Here is a 20,924-nt window from a genome sequence, read left to right as displayed (position 1 = left end):
GCATGATTTCAGCAAGATAGACATGATAATCACAACCAAGCAGATGTTTTTTGGCAGAGTATCTGAGTTCAGAGCTATAAAAGCACAGCTCTATTTTGGAAAAGGGGCGGGGAGCAGCAGCTCATTTGCATTTAAAAAGACATGCACGAAAACAGCATGTATCTGCTTCTACCCAAAATAGGCATTTTCAAAACAATATTTGATAAATTGTATGATCTGTGGGGTATTTTAAACTGAAACTTCACAGACACATTCTGAGACTTATGTGACGTATTGTAAAAAGGGACAAAATACATCTCCTTTAATGTAAACATTAGCAATATGGAAATTATTAAGCGCTAAAATTAATGTAGCACAAAAGAAAGCACATTCAGACCACAGTGTTGTCAAATGTGCTGATATTTGAGTGCCAGCACTACCACTGGATAGTAAAGGGCCCTGATGCACAACCCTGAACAATAGAAGTGATTGTGATTACAGAGCAATGATAAGATCAGTTAAAGCAGCGATAACACAGATTTCTCTTCGTCGTTTTTATGACATTTTCATTTAGTCTCTTAATCCACGTCCTATGGGCAGTAATTAAAGCACGTGCTTGGTGAGCTCTTTCCTGGAGTGAGGGAGTATTACATTCTGACCTTTCCAGATAAGGATCCACACACAGGATTTCTAGTGCCGTTCTTCAAGTGGTGCTTCTGAAGATGCCAAAATTGATTTATTCCCATTACCAGGGTGCAAGTTTTGGTGTGTGAAGTGTTTAGAAAGACGTATTCTCTGGTAATTTACTCCACTCTAGGTTTTTATAGGTCACACATAGCATTTGTTTTTTGCATTTGTATTTTGCCTTGTGTTATCTGCATGTCAAAGTACTGATAATCATTTGAAGAGAGTATACTCTAAACTTTAAAAAAATGCTGGGTTAAAAACAACCCAGCGCTAGGTGAAATATGGACAAACCCAGTGACTGGGTTAAAAGTATAACCCAACCTTTTGGGTAGTTTTATTTAACTCAACTATTGCTTAAAAGGGTCATCGGATTCCCATTTTCCACAAGTTGATATGATTCTTTAGGGTCTTAATTAAGTCTATCATGCTTTGGTTAAAATTTCTTAACGGTAGTGTAAAAAACACCCTTTTTACCTTCTCAAAATCAGCTCTTTTCACAGCAAGCCGTTTTGTTGCATATTCTTTTAAATGTTAATGAGTTGTAATGTTTAGTTTAGCCACATTTAGCCACAAAACTTGCTAACTAGCACATTATTAGGAAAGGCGATTTGGAAAGATTCATAAAAAACATTATACTCACTTCTGTAGGTGAAGCTGCATCACAAATGATTTGTGCGAACATAGACGCATTTAGGTAGATCGGAGATCAGCGCATTCCCTTCAAAAACGAAAGTAACATTAAACCTCTGCGTCTTCAGCGGCTCAGATGTCAGGAGTAAATGACAACTGCTATGTTCATTATTACATCCAACAACAGAACACCTCAGTCGCTTAGGAGACATTCACGTCTACACCTGCACCGGGGTCGACACAAAATTGGACTGTTTACAGCTCACTCAGGGCGCATCTAAGGTAAGACGGCCATGTCAGTCAAATATTGTGGGAGTGGCCTTGGTTTGTGTGACGTCACATAGCCAAGAAGCTGAGAATGGCTTAATTTGAAAAAAGGGATATTATTTAAAGACACTGAATAAAAACCACTGGGTGGATTTTTGTTGTTATAGGGTGGTTGTGTACACACAGTGCCAACACACATTTATGTTCAAACAACATGTAAAAGTGAATTTTGCATCTGATGCCCACTTGACTATATTTTTTCTTTAAAATGAACCCAAAATATGTTGGAAATTAGCATTTATTAATATATTCAAAATGAACATTTATTAATAAATTGAATAAATAATTACATAATAAACATTTTTAAATTGCTTATTAATAAATGTAGACATTTTGATTATTGCTAATACCTCGTAGGGTTGAATAACACAAAACTGTTTCAAAGTTTTACCAAAAGAATTTTCGGTAACATTTTACAATAAGCTTTCATTTGTTAACATTATTATTAAGGCGGGACACTGCAAGTGAATAGGGTAAAAAAAAATAAATAAAAAAAAAAACACCTAATAGTTATCACCTTACTCACCCAATTTAAAAAAATATATATTTATTTATTATTATTATTTTTTTATTTATTTATTTATTTATTTTTTGCCATATTAGAGTCAAAAACTTTTACAGAGGGAATTTCTTCTGTAAAAACCTTCTGGATATAGGCAGGAATAAAAATGTAAAGTTTGGTGTGTGTAAGCGCTACTGAAGTGCCGATTTACTGAAGTGAAGATTTATGGCCCAGTGTAGGAGAAAAAACTCATTTTGAGAAACGGCTTTTAAAAATTTGAATTGTAATTGAAATCTATTAACACAAATAGATAAAGTGATATAAAAAGAAACACTTAATAGTGTTTTTTGGATGTTTTCTTTTCTCTGGTCTGAAAAAAAAAAAAAAAAACACTTTATGAAAAACCAAAAAGCTCAAAATCACAAACTTGACAGGTACATGAAAAAAAAAAAAACAGTCGTTTTGTCTGCAGTGTCTCCCTTAATGCATTAACTAACATGAACTAACAAGTGATATTTTACAGCATTCATTAATATTTGTTAGCTTTTAAACATCATTTTGTTTGTCAGTTCACAGTATATTAACTATAATGTTAACAGATATTACATTTGATCTTAAAAATGTTTTAGTAAATTTAGCATTTAAAATAAGGTTAAGGTTAATCAATACTGTAAAATTTAGTTTGTGTTAATGAATGTAGTTTAAAATTGTTAAATGAAACGTTATTGCAAAGTGTTACTGAATTTTTAAATACTTTTATTTATTCAATTTATCAAAAGTTAAAGTAAAGACTTTTATAATGTTTCAAAAGATTTCTATTTCAAATAGATAATGCTCTTTTGTACTTTCCATTCATCAAATAATCTGGGAAACACCAAATCAGCATATTGGAATGGTATATTTATATACATTTAAAAAAATATAACTGTTTTACCGACCCCAAATTTTTAAACAGTAGTAATATCTGTACTATTAATTATGACTTATGACTCTTTATGAGGTTAGTTTACAAAATAATCTGCCAGAAAAATAACTACTTAATAAAGCAAATCATTTTGATTTGTAATCTTCTTGTCCACACTGTGGAAAAGTGTGACTTCACTTCAAAACATAATATGTGCATCTCCAGCTGGAAAGAGTTAAAAAGACAAAGAGAAATCCACCACAGTCGAGGCCTGTTCATCAGGGAGTTGTTTTATTTCCACAAACTCCATCATCTCTATAATGCTTCACTAATTTGTTTTGACTTTCTTGAATAGCTCTGAGTGGGAGAGCGACTTTAACACGACCCTGCTCCAAAGCCAAGTTCAGTTTCTCCTCCGTGATTTGCTCTCACAAATGAAATGTGTGGTTTGGGTGACAACAGAACCCCTCACGTTTTGACGGAGCGTCGTACGGAATTCCAAGGCGCTCGACGCTGCTCGGCCAACGTTTGCGAACCGGTTCCATTCAGATGGAATTCATTTCAACAAACCAGCCCTCATAACACGCGCCAAGAGTGACAAAGAGCTTTTGAGCAACAGGGGAATTAATAGAAGGTGGTAAAAGGCAAAGGAAAAAAGGAAAGGAAAATAGATTTTGATTGACAAACACAGGATGCAATTAGCAGAGTGTCTGAGTGAGCGAGTGAGAGGGGGAATGTGAGAGCACTGATGTGGATCCGTGCTCCGGTGGTGGAGGGCTGCAGCGGAGGGGAATGCTGACTGGAGACTCTTATGTCTTCTGCCATATGGTCTCCTCATAGCTCTTCTCCGTACCCGAGCCCACAGCTATGCACAACCCGCACCGTTTCAAGTGGAGGTTACACGCAAAAACACACACCATCTGACTGATGTTTTGCATCCTGATATATCAAAACAATTCGTGCATCTGAGGTATCGCCCGTTTTACCCCGAGGGAACGTCTACCGAGCAGTTGTTAAAGAAATTTACGAAAAACTCAATTAAAAACAACGCCAATGAACAACGCTCGTGGTTAAATTGAAAGCGAGCTCATTTATCTCAAGTTCTTTGTGTTATTAATGACATGGGAGTTTTTGTTTACACTTCAGAGCTCAGTGTAAATAAATGAAGTTCTGGGGTCTGTGGTTGGTTTTGAGGTTGATGGGGTCAGGAGGTCAGGGTCAGGCCTGCAGCAGGGCTTTGTCCTCTCATACCTTTGTTTCTGTGTAATTGCAAAGCTGACCTGCCAACAGGAAGTCCGTTCTCCCTCCCTTTTGTAGAGCAGCACTGCAGGCTTGTGTGCCAGTGATGGATAGTTAGTTAGTCCAGAGCCAGGGGCCGACGCTGGGCAAGGTGGGACCTCGTCAAGGGCCTACGCCTCAATGCCAGCTCTTAAGCCCTTAGACCCGTGTTCTCATTAACACACAGTCAGAGTTTGGCCTACATCCTACTGCAGCCTGCACTGCAGCTTTCCCTGGACATTAGAGACGTTTAGCTATGAAATGAGCTCACTTCTAAAGAGGCCTGTATGTTTTTAATCAATGATATTCTTGCACAGCAAAGTCATCTGAAGATCCTTTCGATTCTGGTAGTTAGAAAAGTGATTGTTAAATTAAATATTATCATTTTGTTGTAAAGTATTTTGTCATATTTATGTATATGCTGTACATATTTATAATATCTGTAATACATGTTGTGGTCATGTGGCATAGTGAAAATGAAAGGGATAGTTCACCCAAAAATGAAAATTCTGTCTTTAATTACTCACCTCATGACGTCCCAAACCCATAAGACCTTTGTTCATCTTCAGAACACAAATTAAGATATTTTTGATGAAATTCAATAGCTTTCTGACCCTGCATAGACAGCAGCGCAGTTGACATGTTCAAGGCCAAGAAAGGTAGTAAGGATATTGTTAAAATAGTCCATGTGGCATTAGTGGTTCAACCGTAATTTTATAAAGCTACAAGTATACTTTTTGTGCGCAAAGAAAACAACATTCAACAATTTCTTATTATATCCTTACAATGTCTTTACTACCTTTCTTGACCTTGAACATGTCTATGGAGGGTCGGATTTCATCAAAAATATCTTAATTTGTGTTCTAAGGATGAACAAACATCTTACGGGTTTGGAACGGCATGAGAATGGAAAATTAAAGACAGATTTTTTAATTTTTGGGTGAACTATCATTTTTATTAAATATTACAAATATGAGCTCTATTATTATTATAATATTACACATTTTATTTTTATGCTTTTGCATCTTTTGCAAGCCTGTTACCAACATTTGGGATATGTAAAATACAGTTTAAAATTCAGTTTTATTTTATTTTATTTTATTTTATTTTATTTATTTTCACTATGCCACATGACCACAATGTATATTACAGATCTGTGTTCGGTAAAAATCAAAACAAAACAAAACAACAACAACAACAACAACAACAACAAAACTGAAAATAATCTGTTATCAACATTTGGGATATGTAAAAATACAGTTTAAAATGCAGATTTAATAATAATAATAATTATTATTATTATTATTAATATTATTATTATTATTTTATTTTTATTATTTATTTATTTATTAATTTTCACTATGCTACTTGACCACAATGTGTATAACAGATGCCATAAATATGTACAATAAAAATCAACATAAAGCAGAAAATAACCTGTTACCGACACTTTATTTTAATTTTTATGTATGTATGTATGTATGTATGTATTTATTTATTTATTTGTTTGTTTGTTTGTTTGTTTGTTTATTTTTCTGTTTTCACTATGTCACATGACCATGTGTGACCAATGTGTTTTACATAAATATGTACAATAAACATGAACATAAAAAAGAAAATAACCTAAAAAAAAAAAAAATAGAAGGTATCAATTTTGGCAAAATTCTGGTAAAATAAAATAAAATAAAATAAAATAAAATAAAATAAAATAAAATAAAATAAAATAAAATAAAATAAAATAAAATAAAATAAAATAAACATTTTTTAAATTTAATTTTACTACCTATTTTTGCTTCATTTTAAGCCAGCCATATAGAACATTTTCAACAAAAATTAAGTTAAATAAAACTACCCAGAAGGTTTTTAATCCAACTACTGGCTCAAAACAACCCAGTCACTGGGTTTTATGTAGGGGTTGTTTAAAACAACAACATTCAAAAGTTTGTGAATAATTATTTGGTAACATTTTTACAATAAGCTTTCATTTGTTAACATTACTTAATGCACTGACTAACATGAACTAACATTAAGTGATATATTTTACAGCATTCATTAATCTTTGTTAATGACAGCCAATAAACATCTTCATCTTTGTCAGTTCACAGTAGATTAACTATAATGTTAACAGATACTACATCTGACCTTAAAATGTTTTAGTAAAGTTTGCATTTAAAATTAACAAAGGTTAATCAATATGGTAAAAGTTAGTTCATGTTAATGAATGTTGTTAAAAAATGCTAAAAATAAAACCTTATTGTAAAGTGTTATCCATTTTTTATAAATACTTGGATGTATTCTACTACTCTAAACATGGATGTCCATCTCTACAGTAATGCTCGCTGGGATGTGCCCGCGTGCTTTGACGTTTGTTTAGGTGTATATGAGTTATTAAAAGAATCATTTGGCACACTCTTTCTCACTTTCTCCCTCTATTCTCACACTCACAGTTACATGCAGTGCAGCCGTTGAAGCAGAAAATATTGCTGTCTAGATATTTGTCCTGGGGCTGATAGAGAGGGCATTGTCTTGGGACTCACTCAGGCCTCTGAGCTCATAGTTGTGCATGGCAGCTGCAAAAGTGTGCTTTGTTATGTGTCTAAGGATTGGGGTTCAAGACCTTGCTTTTTCTTGAAATACTAGGCAGATCAGAGGCGCACATGTTCCTAAGGGAACAGGGGTCGACGCATCTCTGTCCAATTTTTCTCCATTATTTATTTATTTTGATTCCCGTGCTTTGTATCTCTTGTTCCCGCAGCTTGATTTTCCAGGCCAGACCCTGAGACTGCCCTGCAGAATACGGGGCCCCAGGGGCTTCCCTCTCTCCTATTGTTCTCATTATCCAAAACACAGTATTTAACCTACAAACATTTAAAGTAAAACTGGGAACAGCTGTCACATTAGAGGGAGACAGCACTGGCAGTAATAACCAAAATACTGTAATTGAAGCTGTGATGTAATGCGAGCACGGACAGAATAAACAATAGACTTACTTTTGTTTGTTGTCTTAGGCTGTTAAACAGTAGTGAGTTTTCCCTCAAGATAACTAGCGCAGTTATTTCGTCTAACAGCGCGCTGAGGGATGTGCTACAGGAAGTGAGGCTCGTGTCTGTTTGTTAGCATCGTTGCTGGCGCTATGTGGGCATCGCCAGCGTGGATGGCTCTTTTTCTCTCACACTGCCACTCTATCCCTCTCTCCCTGTCTTTCTTTCTCTGCAGGCCTCTAAACTGTAGCAGAGGGTTAGTGTCATATTGCGTTGCAGTGTTTAGTGGAGGAGCATGTTAGCATGAGGGGTGGCATCTGGCAGCAGATGGGGCCTAAAAAAAGCCACAATTCTGTCTATGTATGTATGTATTTAGAATAACTGAACATTAAAAATAATGTAATAATAATATATATTTTTTTTTAAACCCAGAAGCTCATTTTAAGTCTCTGCATCTGATGGTACAAGTATGTTATAAACAGTTGTTTTTGAGGAAATTGCCTGTTTTTGTTTTTTGTTTTGAACAACTTTCATTTCAACTTTCAATTTTTAAACATTCCAGGATTTTTCTCCATATAATAGGCTTCTGTGGGAACCAAGGGGGTGAAGGTCCAAATTGCAGTTTCAATGCAGCTTCAATGCAGCTTCAAAAGAACCCCAGCCAAGGAAAAAGGATTTTATCTAGCAAAACGATCTGTCATTTTCTAAAAAAGAATATATATATGAAGAGTTCAGATGCCAAATGAGCTAAAAGCCATCTTGGTCAAAAATGAGATACTGATACTGATACTGAGTGAATGCTCCTGACACATAATATACGTCCATCAAATACTTTTACTTCAAACTCGCTAAATTCCAGCCTCAGCCCAATCAGAAGTACCAGTACTTACATAGAAACCTATACAAAGTAGCCAGAAAGAAATGCTAGTTGTAAAGAAATACATCAGATGGATTTAGAGGCTTTTGCATCTGAACTTTTCATATATATACTTTTTAACCACAAATGCTCATCTTGCACTTGCTCTACGATACTTCATGCATTACACAGTCACGTTGGAAAGGTCACGAGTGGTTAGTTCTTCATATGTGTACTTTGGTTCGAAAAGGTAGGGTTGAGCAGAAAACTCATTTCCTCCTCCAAGTTCAAAATTGTCCAACATCCTTATTTAACCTTTTTTCTCCTTTTTTTTTTTTTTTTTTTTAAAGGGCATTTGAATTTCTTTACATGTTTGCTTTATAAACACTGGGTCGGTACTTCTGCCTTCCAAAGTGAATACGCAATGCATGAAGTTTTTTTTTTTTTTTTTTTTAGAGAATGACAAATTATTTCACTACATGAGACCCTTGTTCCTCAGCTGGGATCGTGAAGAGCCCTTTGAAGCTGCACTGAAACTGCAATTTGGACCTTCAACCCGTTGATCCCCATTGAAGTCCACTATATGAAGAAAAATCCTTGAAAGGATTTCCTCAAAAACCTTAATTTCTTTTTGACTGAAAAAAGAAAGACATGAACATCTTGGATGACATAGGGGTGAGTAAATTAGGATTTATTTTTCGTTCTGGAAGTGAACTAATTCTTTAAAGAGTGTAAAAACAACATTTATTAATGGAATTTTGTTTAAAAAATGACTGTTTGAAAGCTGCAAATTTGTTTTATCAAGAATAACAAAACTTCCCTGCTGAAAAAAACAGCTAAAACCAGCCTAAGATGGTTGGCACTGGCAGCCTGAAGAAATATGGCCTCTTAATTGGTGAATCATGACGCGTTGTAGTAGCTGTGATTGCCACCAAAGTGAAACAGTGAGATTATTAGCCATCCCGCAATGAAATTTATTATGATCTACAGGGCTCTGTGTCTGAAGAGACCATTCCACCTCAGCGGGGAAGCAACAACACCGCACTTATTAGTCATACTTCACTAGCTGTCAACAGCCACAAAGGCGACTCATGATTAAAAATGAACACGCCGCTTGTTCAGGACGGTCTCGTGTTTGGTGTCACAAGCGAAATGTTGGGTTATTTGTGCGCTTTATTGATGGAGCAGTTTTGAGGAAAGATGCACGTTTGAAATGTCTGTTAATTTTCGTATTCCGGAGAGAGAGAAAGAGACAGGCCGAGATGATAACAGCAAATAAATCAGCGAGTGAACCGAATTCTCCGTTTCATAATTCTGTGGAAAATACGGCGAATGAAACCCCCATTACAGAGGAAATTGAAACCCTTTGTTCTTAAGCATTCACTTCTTCGGATATTTCCCTGGATGGAGTCGGAGATTTGCTGGGCCGGAGTTACCCAGATGAGACAAACAGGAATTAAAACGCCATATGCTTGGAAACGCTACCTCGGCGCTGCTCAAATGCCTCTGCAATTTCTATCAGTTTAAAGAGGGAAATCTTCAGAGCATCTCACCCATTTATTTATATATTTTCATCCTGCTCATTTGTTTATTTGCTCCGTCTCACTTACTGTCATGTTTTGCGAAGACAGCGCTGGCCTGTTTTAGTAGCACGATGCTGCTTGCTTATTCGACGAGTTGTAAAAGTGCACAAAAATGCCTGTGTTTTGACCAAAATTCATCTCCATCAAGGGTCCTGGGAGAGTCAGCCCCTGACAATGAGTTCATACCAACGGGGTTAGATGGCTAGGAGCCTGGGAGCCCCTTCTTTGATTTGTAAAGCCGACGAGATGTTTCTTATTTGGAAGCCCGGCTCAATCTCAATCTAGCGGTGCATTAGAGGTGCTGTTCCCCTACGCCCCACCTAGCTCAGTTAATTGTGTGTTTTCAACCCGCTGTCGGAGGCTAATTTAACTATAGATTGAAATGAAACAGCCCTGGCCTCACATTTTCTGGCAATCAAGACTCCAATTTGACTGTGTTTTCTCAGCAGACATTAATGATTCCAAAGCTAATACTCATTGTTTGAGGTGACATAGCAGCCCTGGCATTTACTTAACCTTTTGTCTTATGTACAAGTCTGAGTCAATGCAGAATCTACTCTTAATTAATATCTTTTCTTCTCTCTGCCAACATTCATTTCTTGAATATTCAGGGACAGTCAAAGTAGACAAAGGCGGATAATTCAAAGATAAAGAACGCCAGGAACATTTTATTTAATCCCCCCAAAAGGATAAGCTTGTTTCTTTTTTTATATATATTATATATATTAGATTTGTCAGCCGTAATTAACATTCGGCGCAGCTTCTTAGGTACGGTAAAATAACACTAACAAAGAACAGCTCGGGTCACCTTGAACCTCAAACTGCTCGTTTGAACCGGGTCAACAAACCAAAATGTGATTTTCCTGTAATTAAATGTAAGTCATTGCTCTGTTATTCATTACATCATTGTTGTTATTGTAAACTAAATCTAAGTCTATTCAAATTGTTATGGTTCATAAAAAAAAACCTGAAATAAAATATATATATATATATAAATTTGAACTGAAATAAGTTTAAGTACTAAAACTGGAAGAAAAAACTACAAGTGCATAACAGAATTACTAAAACCTTTAAAGTATACAAAAAAATAAAAGCTATATTAATATTACGTAATACTAAAATAACAGCATTGTTACAAGAAAATAATAATGACACATTATATGACATTAAAAATGTGCATTTATGTATAGACCTTATAATCAGAAAATGTTCTGATCTCTAAAGTGCTTTTTGAATCACATTCATAATGATTTTGTCTACATGCTACTGAAGATAAACCAATGGAAGCTGTGCATATGAAGTCTGCCAGTGATGTAATAGCGTTGTATAAACAAAGACGAAAACACTGCCAGCGTAGCAGCAATCTCTGAAGACATAAAGTGCTTTCATTCTTGTTCCCTTTCGCAAAGGCCTTGTTTATACAAACCTTTTTTACCTTCTTTCGTTTGAACCATTTTTATGACAATAAAACGAATATGTCATATGTTCACCCTCTCTCTTTCTATTCTGCTGTTCACCTTCTCTTTTCCAGATAGGCCCCACTGTGTACATTATCCAACATACACACGGCGTGCAAGTTGCACGGGTGTTTGAAAAGTGTGACAGAAATCATTTATTATTCTGCGATATTCAGAACAAATAAGGTTATGAGGCAGCAAAGCAAGCACAGGGCCTTGAGCTCAGAGGCTATTTGATTTGTCACAGGCCTGTTTTATGTCTTTCTCTCTCTTTTTCTCTCCCTCTCTCTCCCTCTCTCTCTCTCTGTCTTTTGCTATTCCTCTCTATGAAGGTTCCCAGCTGAACTTGGCTGAGGTCAGTGTCCGGTCAAACGGAGTCGGGCCTGTGCGTCTGTGGGGGTGCAGATGAAGTGGTCAGCGGTGTGACAGTTAGCGGGGATTCTGACAGCCCCAGCTCCAGTGTGGATTAGAGGTGAGGAGAGCAGACAGAGAGAGAGCGAGGTGGTGTGTGTGTGTAGCGCTCTGAAGCATGGAACTAACATGGACTAACAGAGGGACTAGCCTTGTAGTGAAGGGAAGTCTGACTCATTTCTGTGAATCAGTGGTTTCTTTCTGCTTGTTTCAACTAACCCATTCAAAAAAAAAAAAAAAAAAGCATTTATTCTTTTGCATCTGTACATCACCACATGGTCCCTAGCATCCTGGTTTGGCATTTTACATGCTCAAATGTCCTAAAAAAGCCAAATGCATGCACATATTACTGATCATTTTTTTTAATGAATAAACTGTCTAAACTTAATTTTTATTATTATTTATTTATTGTAAATATAGAACTTTTTTGAATCAAATAATTTTATTAAAGTGTCAGAAAATGAAGTCATTAAATTAATAGTGTACTCGTTAAAGGTAAATTTACTCACCCTCAGGTCATCCAAGATGCAGATGAGCTTGTTTCTTGAACGGAACAGATTTGGAGGAATTTAGCATTACTTCACTTACTCATCAATAGATCCTCTGCAGTGAATGGGTGCCGTCAGAATGAGAGTTCAAACAGCTGATAAAAACATCACAATAATCCACAAGTAATCCACATGACTCCAGTTCATTAATTAATGTCTTGTGATTGAAAAGCTGCATGTTTGTGACATTTTTAACTCCTCCGATGAAAAGTTCTCTCTGAATCAGAAGAGAAATATGCACAGATCTAGCACCATTTACTAGGCATAAAACAGTTACAAACAAATATGTTGGTGGATTTTGATGTGGGAGAATATTTCATTTTTAGGTTTATTGTTTTAACATAAACTACCATTCAAAATGTTGGGGTCAATTGTGTAAGATTTAAGGCTGCATAAATAAATAAATAAATAAAAAAGGGCTGTCAAATGATTAATCGCGAATAATCGCCTCATATATGTGTGTGTACTGTGTGTAATTTTTAAGTATATATAAATACACACAAATTAATGTATATATTTAAGATAAATATGTTATTTATGTAAAAAATATTTTTATTTATATATAATATAAATTATATAAAAATTATAATAAATACATATACTTGTAAGTATTTCTTAAATATATACATGAATGTGTTTGTATTTATATATTCATAATAATTACACACAGTACACAGACATATATTATGCAAACTCAAACTTTATTTTAAATAAATAAATAAATAAATAAAATAAATAAATTAGAATGGAATTATTCCTGTGATGGCAAAGCTGAATTTTCAGCAGCCATTACTCCAGTCTTTAGTGTCACATGACTATTATTATTATCAATGTTTAAACTATTGCGCTACTTAATATTTTTGGGAAAAAAAAAAAAACATTTATTTTTCAGGATTTTTTGATGTGTAGAAAGTGTAGAAAAAAAAAACAGCCTTTAATTTAAATTAATTTTTTAGTAACAAAGTCTTTGCTTTCACTTTTGGTCTCTTTAATGCATCTTTGCTGAATTAATGTTAGATCCATTTGGGTAAGAATTGTTTTATAAAGAAGTTCAACCGATTCATCGAAAAGAACAGACTCGAAAGCACAATTTGTTCACGAATCAGACATCACTATATCACGGCTTCATGAATATGCTCAGTTTTGCTCCGTGCGGTGTGGCAGAGCCAAAGTCGGAGCATTGATACATGCTCCAGCGTGTGTAATCTCACATAAGGCCATCAGAGATTAAAATGGCGGGATAATTACGGCGGCACGGGAGATTCCCGCTGTGTTTGCATACACGCGTGGGATTTGTAAGCTGTGCATTAGCCGCACGGTGTGGGACACCACTGAGAAGGTAATTTAAGGAGAAAATTCCGCCGGATCCTCTCTCCCGATATCATTACCAGTCGTATATGCTCTATCACGTCCGTGCGTAGCTAACCCCACGCTGTAGATGAACACCATAGCAATTAATTGTTCTGGGCTTGGTTTTATAGCTTGTTCGTTGACCGAAGCTCAGGGAATGGTTTGTTCTAGCCATTGGTATCTAAATTAAATTGTCTTTATCTCCTCCTAGTGAAAAAGGGAAAAGGGGGGGAAAAATTAATTTGTTAGATCAAAAAAATATTTAATTTTTCAACACATCAAACAAACTTTTATTCAGTCAGGGTGCACTGCAGCGGCCCTTTTTTCTTAATTAAGAAAGCATTCTATTATTAAACCAGATGAAAAGAAACATCAATTCAAACAGTACAGTCATGTTCGACTACTACTAATCTTTTGGTAATTATTTTTTAATTGAATCTTTTGAACACAAAAGCCCTGAGCAGATGCTTGTATTACTTGAATCCCTCATCACACCCAGTGCTATATGTGCAAAGATGATGCTCTTCCGTGTGAGAGCAAAGGGAAAGGAGTTGAAGAAAAAGAAAAGGAGAATTAAAAACTAGAGGATGGAAAACGGGGGGGAGAGACGAGACCCGTGGCACCCTGAAGAGTTGGAAACTTCTGCATAAACGAAAAGCTCAGCAGCGAAACTTCTTCAGATGATCACAGACACGCACAATGGTGCGCGCACAGGGCCGCGGTGCTGTTTTGCTGATACGTGCGGTATTTTTAAAAATGAAGAGGTCGAGGTGGTTTGAATTCAAGCACGGATCTGTGATTTTTACCTCGTGTATCCCTTCTTCTAGCCTTCGAAAAAAGACCTGGACGAGCGTTTCCTTCAAACTTTGAGTTTAACGGAGTGCTGATTCGTCAAAGTTTCTGTGATGAATCTTACGGGAAACGCGCTTTAAAAAAGCATTAGCCCAACCTGATGCGAAGTTGGAAAGGCTTTGGGAGGAAGCGGGGGAAAAAAGATGTTAAAGAATGGAAAAGCTTGATTTTTTGACAGCTGATATGCTCCCTGTGTGGAAATTTGTGAAGTGCACTCTAAGACTCTTCAAAGTACTTAAGGCGGTTGGTGGAGATGCAAAGAGGGGCTTATGAAACGGGACTGTATGCGTCTGGACAGTTCTAAAGAGACATCCTTAAGAGTATGCAGGAACGTGAGCGGCAATCAGGCCCAGCCCAGTGCCAGATAAACCTGGGAAAATCACATTAAACACGCATTATGCATGTGGCTACAGGATGGCAAGTCACAAAATGGCTTCTACGCCGGCTCAGACGCTCGCTGCATCAAAAGCTGTCAGCATCATTTCTGACAAACATGATTTACTGTACCACACACACACATAAACACGTCGCAGAAATGTCTCTCGCATCCGCGCTGTATTCAACGAATGGTAACAATGACCGCTACTCTCTTTAGAAGCTCGAATGACGTTTGTAGGCAGATTAGAGGTCAGTTTGAAACCAGAGACAGATGTGTCCCTGTGTCCTCTAATCAGGCCTTTCAAGAGCAAGAATGCACAGTTTTTTTCTTATTGGCTGCCTTAGGTGGGTTCTTTTAGTTTTCAAAGCGAAGGACTTCTTTAAAAGCCGATGTTAGTTAAAGAGACCTTCCTATATGTAAGCAGGAACATAGAAAAAGAGAAATAGAGAAAGGAAGCGAGAGCGAGGGATTTCTCAGCAGAAAGATGATGATAAATAAACAATTACATGAATAACCTTCTGAAAAGTCACCTGTCCTCCATAAGGAGGCTGTCGACAGCTTGTCAAGGGAAATTAAAGGTTTGTCACCATCATCCATGCACAGAGCCAACAGAATGCTCTTAGAAAATGGAAGTGCTTTTGAGAATATAAAAGGGTTTTTATTCTGGATGTGTATGGATGCAGGCGGTGATTTGCAGTCTCTCAAAGAAGTGCAGCAATACTACAAGTGCAAACCCTCAAAACCATTACTCTATACCCAAATGTGATTTTAATCAGTGGCGTGTGCTGGACTTCTCAAATGGGGAGGAACAGACCCTCTCTGCATTTGAGTGTTGTTGTTGTTGTTTTTTTCACTCTCTGTTGTAAATTCATGTTCCACTTACATTTTTTCATATTTTATAGAAGCAACTATATAACAAACAATAATGCTTTTGTACTGTTATATTAGCATATTATTTATGTACATTTATGTATTTATATACATTTTTAAACAATGCTTTAGAAGTAATTACAGTAATACTGTAATACAACATTTTATTTGTTACTACTCTTTGTTTGTCTATTATTAGTAATGAAATTGACCTTTCGCAAAGAGCCACCCCGCTTTGTTGCTATGTCCGACAATGCTCCTATTTCACACCACACATCACGTTCCCCACACAGTGAAAAATACATCGCGGAGCAAAGAGAAAATTGCCAACACGGCGACAGACAAGACTGAGCAGGTTACTTCTGGCATGAAACAAAGTCTTAGCTTTCAAATTTTGTAAGAGATTCAAACAATAAATGAAGTTCCAAATGTAGGTTCGGGAGGAGCCTAATCATTCAGTCCTGTCAATCATCGTTACGAGCCTATATAAGCTGCTCTCATTGCACCGTCCCAGCGTCAGTTCTTCCGGCATCCCTCCACCTCCCCTTCTCCTCCTCTGTTTCTGTTATTCTCCAGCCTCCCTCTACACTGTAAAAAATAAAAAAACACAATTTGTTGAGTCAGCTTAAAATAATTTGTAGTTCAGTCATAGTTCAGTCAACTAAAATAAGTTTAGTTAAGTTGTACTAAGTAACAACTTAGATATTTGTGTCTGCTAAACTTAACAGATGGGTAAGTAACCCAGCTGCCTTAAATTTTTAAGTTGATTCAACTCAAATATCTAAGTTGTCACTTAGTATAATTTAACATTTCAAGTTGAATAAACTTTTTTAAGTTGACTGACCTTAAAATTGTAAGGCAGCCAGGTTACAAATTATTTTAAGTTGACTCAGCAAATTGTTTTTTACAGTGTAGGTAATATTGCAATGGGAGGTTGAACTCGACGCTCAAGCCGAGCCTCGGGTTCGAGCCTTCATTAAGGGCAGCAAGCCAAGTTTGTTTACGATTGCCCATCAGGACTGGATGGGCAGGTGAACTTGTGAAATACCGTTTTGTGGCTTTTCAGTCTGTTGCGCAACAGATCGCTGTAGTGCCTCAGTTCAAGTGGCATGCGAACAAATCATCTCTTCCTCTTTACTAGTTATTGCACAAAATAAACATTAATGAACATCAGAAGGTACACTGCCCTCCAAAAGTTTGGAAACACCCCTGGCAAAGTGTGGTTTTGGACGATATCAGCATAAATCCTTATCATTTTTTGGTGCAAATACATTAAAGTAACTTGACATTATCATTGAAGACCCGTAATAATAATTTTCATTTTGATTACATAATAATGGCAGTATATACATGTCAAAGTCAGACTGATGCCTGGTTACTGGTTTAAACTTGGCCCAGGTTTTTAAAAGATTTTTGGGTCAGCACACCTTAATAGCTTCAACAATTGATTGCCATTTAAGTTTAGAATACAATGAATTTAGGCCTAGATTAGTTTTTTCTATGGTTAAACTGTTTATGTAACAAAATATGTTTTCATAGTTTTCTAGGGTGTTTCCAAACTATTGGAGGGCAGTGTATCTTGTTTCAATTGCAGAAATTCAATTATGTTAATCTACTGTCCTATCTGGTCTGTTTGTCGGACAAAATGGCAGATTTGGCATTATGATTCGTCAGATCGCCTGTCAAACAAATTCCTGAACTGTGAAGGGTGAATGCATTTATTTGGAAAAAAAAAAATGTAATGAAAATAATACATTTTAATTATAGTGATGATTTATTATCAGCCAGTCATTGTGCTGATACAGTGAGGAAATACTGCCTCCTTTGAATCTGAAATAACTTTTACCTTGTATTTTGTTGTTAACCCTCACACTCCAGGCAGCTTTACAATCTCAATGAGCTTGAGGAAAAGAGACACTGCCTCCCTCTGAAACTTTATCCATGTCTCTGTTGGACAGGGTTTAATTTAGAAAAATGAGCGCTTTACACACTTTTTGAGGTCATATTTCATAATAATTTAGTTTTACTGTTATGCTGTCGAATATGTTCTCATCCCAGTTTTTTTTTTTTTTTTTTTTTTGAAGTGATACTGCACCTCCTTTTTCTTCTTAAAAAACACATCCATGGTTTTAATATATAACCATAACTGTTTACCATCATTCAGCAGCAGCAGAAATCAATCAATACTTTCCAATATGTCATTTCAAGTTGGCGTTTTAGCCATAAAGGTGTTACAGAGCGTAAACAGAAGAGGGGTTTCTATTGCATTCACAGTGGGGGAGTTTTGGCACACGGTTCACACTGAGAAAAGAGGCCGCGTGCACAGGTTGAGTGGGCAGGTGCTCGGGTTTTGTTTGGGCTCCAGGTGTGCCTGTTTGGATCAGCAATACGGTGCTCTTTGCACAGGTCCTCAAGATAAAGTGCTAGCCCCCAGATCACTGAGCCTATGAAAACACGGCATGTAAGATGAGCTTTTACTGTTACTCTGACTTATTTGGGGTTATTACAGTGGCTGTTTTTATTGCAAATAAACAGCTCTGAGCCACTCATAGAGTTGCATTCGAGCTGTCTATTGAATTACATGGTTCCTGGAGCGTTATTTCCTGTCAAGAAAGGCAATTTTTACACACTGTATGATTTAGTTGGTTTCTGCATTGCTGTGTTTTATTTATAAGTATGAGCTAGACGTATTCAGTAGTTTTGTTGTAGGGAAAACAAAACAACTGTAGTAAACAGCACTAATCAAACAGAAGTGAACATCATTTCAGGACAAATGAACTTATTATCTTACACTGATTAAAAAAATGAACTGAGCACTAATATATATATAGAGAGAGAGAGAGTTCAGATGCAAAAGCCTCTAAATGCTGTCTGAAATTTTTATCGGGCTCCTACATTCAGGAATTTTCTAATGGCAATGTATAGGTCATTTTCTATGCAATTAAAGTGAAATAACTGAACATCAGTGATGCGTTACTATAATTTATTGTAATATTATCATAATTTTATTTTTTCAGTTAATCTGAATGGATTTGCAGCGTACCTATATTTGACAAACCGTAAACTCTAGTGTGAAGGCACACGACTAGCCGTTGCTTTGTCTCACACACGCAAAGAAAGATCGAGAAGACAGAGCGAGAGAGAATTGACATGCTACATGTAAACGGAGTTCCTTTGGAATTCTTTAGCTTTTAAGAACTGCTGGTTTCTCCAGTAGTAGGCGGAACTAATGTGCAAACCGCAATCTCATTGGCTGGCACTAACCTATTATCGCCACTGATTTCAGCGGATCAGTTCGAGCAAATGCAGACAGCGTGATTAATATTCATGAACCCAGCAGCTCATTAATCCATAGTGTGTTTTATATTGTTATTAACAGTAGAATTCGTAGTAGTTTTGTTATCTAAATTATTATCATGTCATATTATATTGCTTGACTGACTGATGCTAAGTGTACTTTCAGATATTTAAAAAAACTGTGCCTTTAAGCTTCATATATGTACACTGCCCTTCAAAAGTTTGGAAACACCCCTGGCAAAGTGTGGTTTTGGGTGATATCAGCATAAATCCTTAGCATTTTTTGGTGCAAACACATTAAAGTAACTTGACATTATCATTGAAGACCAGAAATAATAATTTTCATTTTGATTACATAATAATGGCAATATATACATGTCAAAGTCGGACATGCCCCTTTGCCAGCTATGATGCCTGGTTACTGGTTTAAACTTGGCCCAGGTTTTTAAAAGATTTTTGGGTCAGCACACCTTAATAGCTTCAACAATTCATTGCCAATTAAGTTTAGAATACAATAAATTTAGGCCCAGATTATGCAGAGCTGTAATAGCTGCTAATGGTGGATATTTTGATGAATCGAAAAATCGAAGTTTTTCCCATGTATAAACTGTTTGTGTAATAAAATATGTTTTCGTAGTTTGTGTTGTCCCTTATCAGTGCAAAATTATCACAAATTAAAAAGGATTCATGCCAATATTGTCCAAAACCCCACTTTTCTAAGGCGTTTCCAAACTTTTGGAGGGCAGTGTATAGTAGTCAACATTTAGGCTGGGTCAAAACCTCTTAGCAAAGTTGTCCTAAAACCAAAACAATACCCATTCTTGTCTTAAGACAACTTAAAAGAACGTTTCTGATCCACTTCAAATGTTGACTACTATATAATAGTATGTTAGATATTTAATATTAGTCTGGTGAGTAAACAAAAAAAATCATCATAAAGTTCATTCTTTTGACATATTTAATATTGGGGGCATCCAAGTGATTTGACATATCTAAACATAAATTAGTTACTTTTATAATGATGCAACTAAGGTACTAACTATTACTAATTACTTTTTTAAAGTAACATGCTCAAAACTGCTGAACATAAATATAGGAGACTGACAAAAAGTGCTAATTTTAGAAGAAAATTTTAGACGGCACTTAGAGGCTTTTGCATCTGAACTCTTCATATATACAGTATATTACAGTGATCTATAAAGGATCTGTGAGAAGAATGGAGTAATGGCTGCAGATAATTCAGCTTTGCCATCACAGGAGTACATTAAATTAATATAAAAAAGATTTTTAAAATTGTAATAATTTTTCACTTAGTGATTTTTTTTTTTTTTTTTTTTTTTTTTTTTTGTATTTTTGATTCGGAAATGCAGCATTTGTGAGCAAAAGAGACTTCTTTCAAAACACACACACACACAAAAACTTTGGAATGGTAGTATGTGTTTATGCCCATTTTACACAATTTCATGCAGCTTAGAATCTGAATCCAATTTTCTTTTGCTCAGAATGAGGTAATTTACAAATGTGCCAGCATTATTTATACTAGTAGTACAAGATAGTTTAGCTTTTTGAAACACAATTTGCGAGCGGTTACATGACACATTTTACCGTCTTTCCTCCTGCATGCCAAATCTAAATACAGAATGGCACACTTTATTCTAGAACATGACCATTTATATTTGAAATTGACTCTAAATGCAAACAGGCAGAACTCCGGATACCCCAATCATTTTTGCGGAGAGAACCCTTTTCTTCGAATTTCACACTGTGTATTGTGCTTGGATAAAAATGGAGAGAGGGAAAGAAAAAAAATCAATAGCAAAGACATTGCTGGAGGCTTACATATTACATTTTGCATAAAAGTCAGACTTAATTTGGCTTTGATCATCATTCCCAAAGATGACTCACTGGAGCCACTATCATTAGCCAATCCTGGGAAAAACCAGACGCTGACAAAGACCAAAGGCTTTGAATCACACTGTCTCCCTTCGGCTCTGTGTTTTTGGATACGGATTTCTGCACGGTGACTGAGAGGA

At 36.1% G+C, this 20,924-nt stretch overlaps 1 long non-coding RNA gene across 2 annotated transcripts in view; it reads left to right on the top strand.

Annotated features, from left to right (window-relative positions):
* Nucleotides 1-11,650, top strand: part of LOC127175151 (uncharacterized) — a 273,811-nt gene extending 262,161 nt beyond the window's left edge. For both annotated transcript variants that reach the window (XR_007828950.1, XR_007828952.1), the window contains exon 7: nt 11,517-11,650. This is a non-coding gene — a long non-coding RNA (uncharacterized LOC127175151). The remainder of the gene's footprint in view (nt 1-11,516) is intronic.
* Nucleotides 11,651-20,924: the final 9,274 nt, after the last annotated feature.

Source organism: Labeo rohita, chromosome 13 (genome assembly GCF_022985175.1).
Source record: "Labeo rohita strain BAU-BD-2019 chromosome 13, IGBB_LRoh.1.0, whole genome shotgun sequence".
NCBI classification, from domain to species: Eukaryota; Metazoa; Chordata; class Actinopteri; order Cypriniformes; family Cyprinidae; genus Labeo; species Labeo rohita.
Note: the sequence above shows the minus strand (reverse complement) of the source record. Positions and strands in the feature narration are given on the sequence as shown.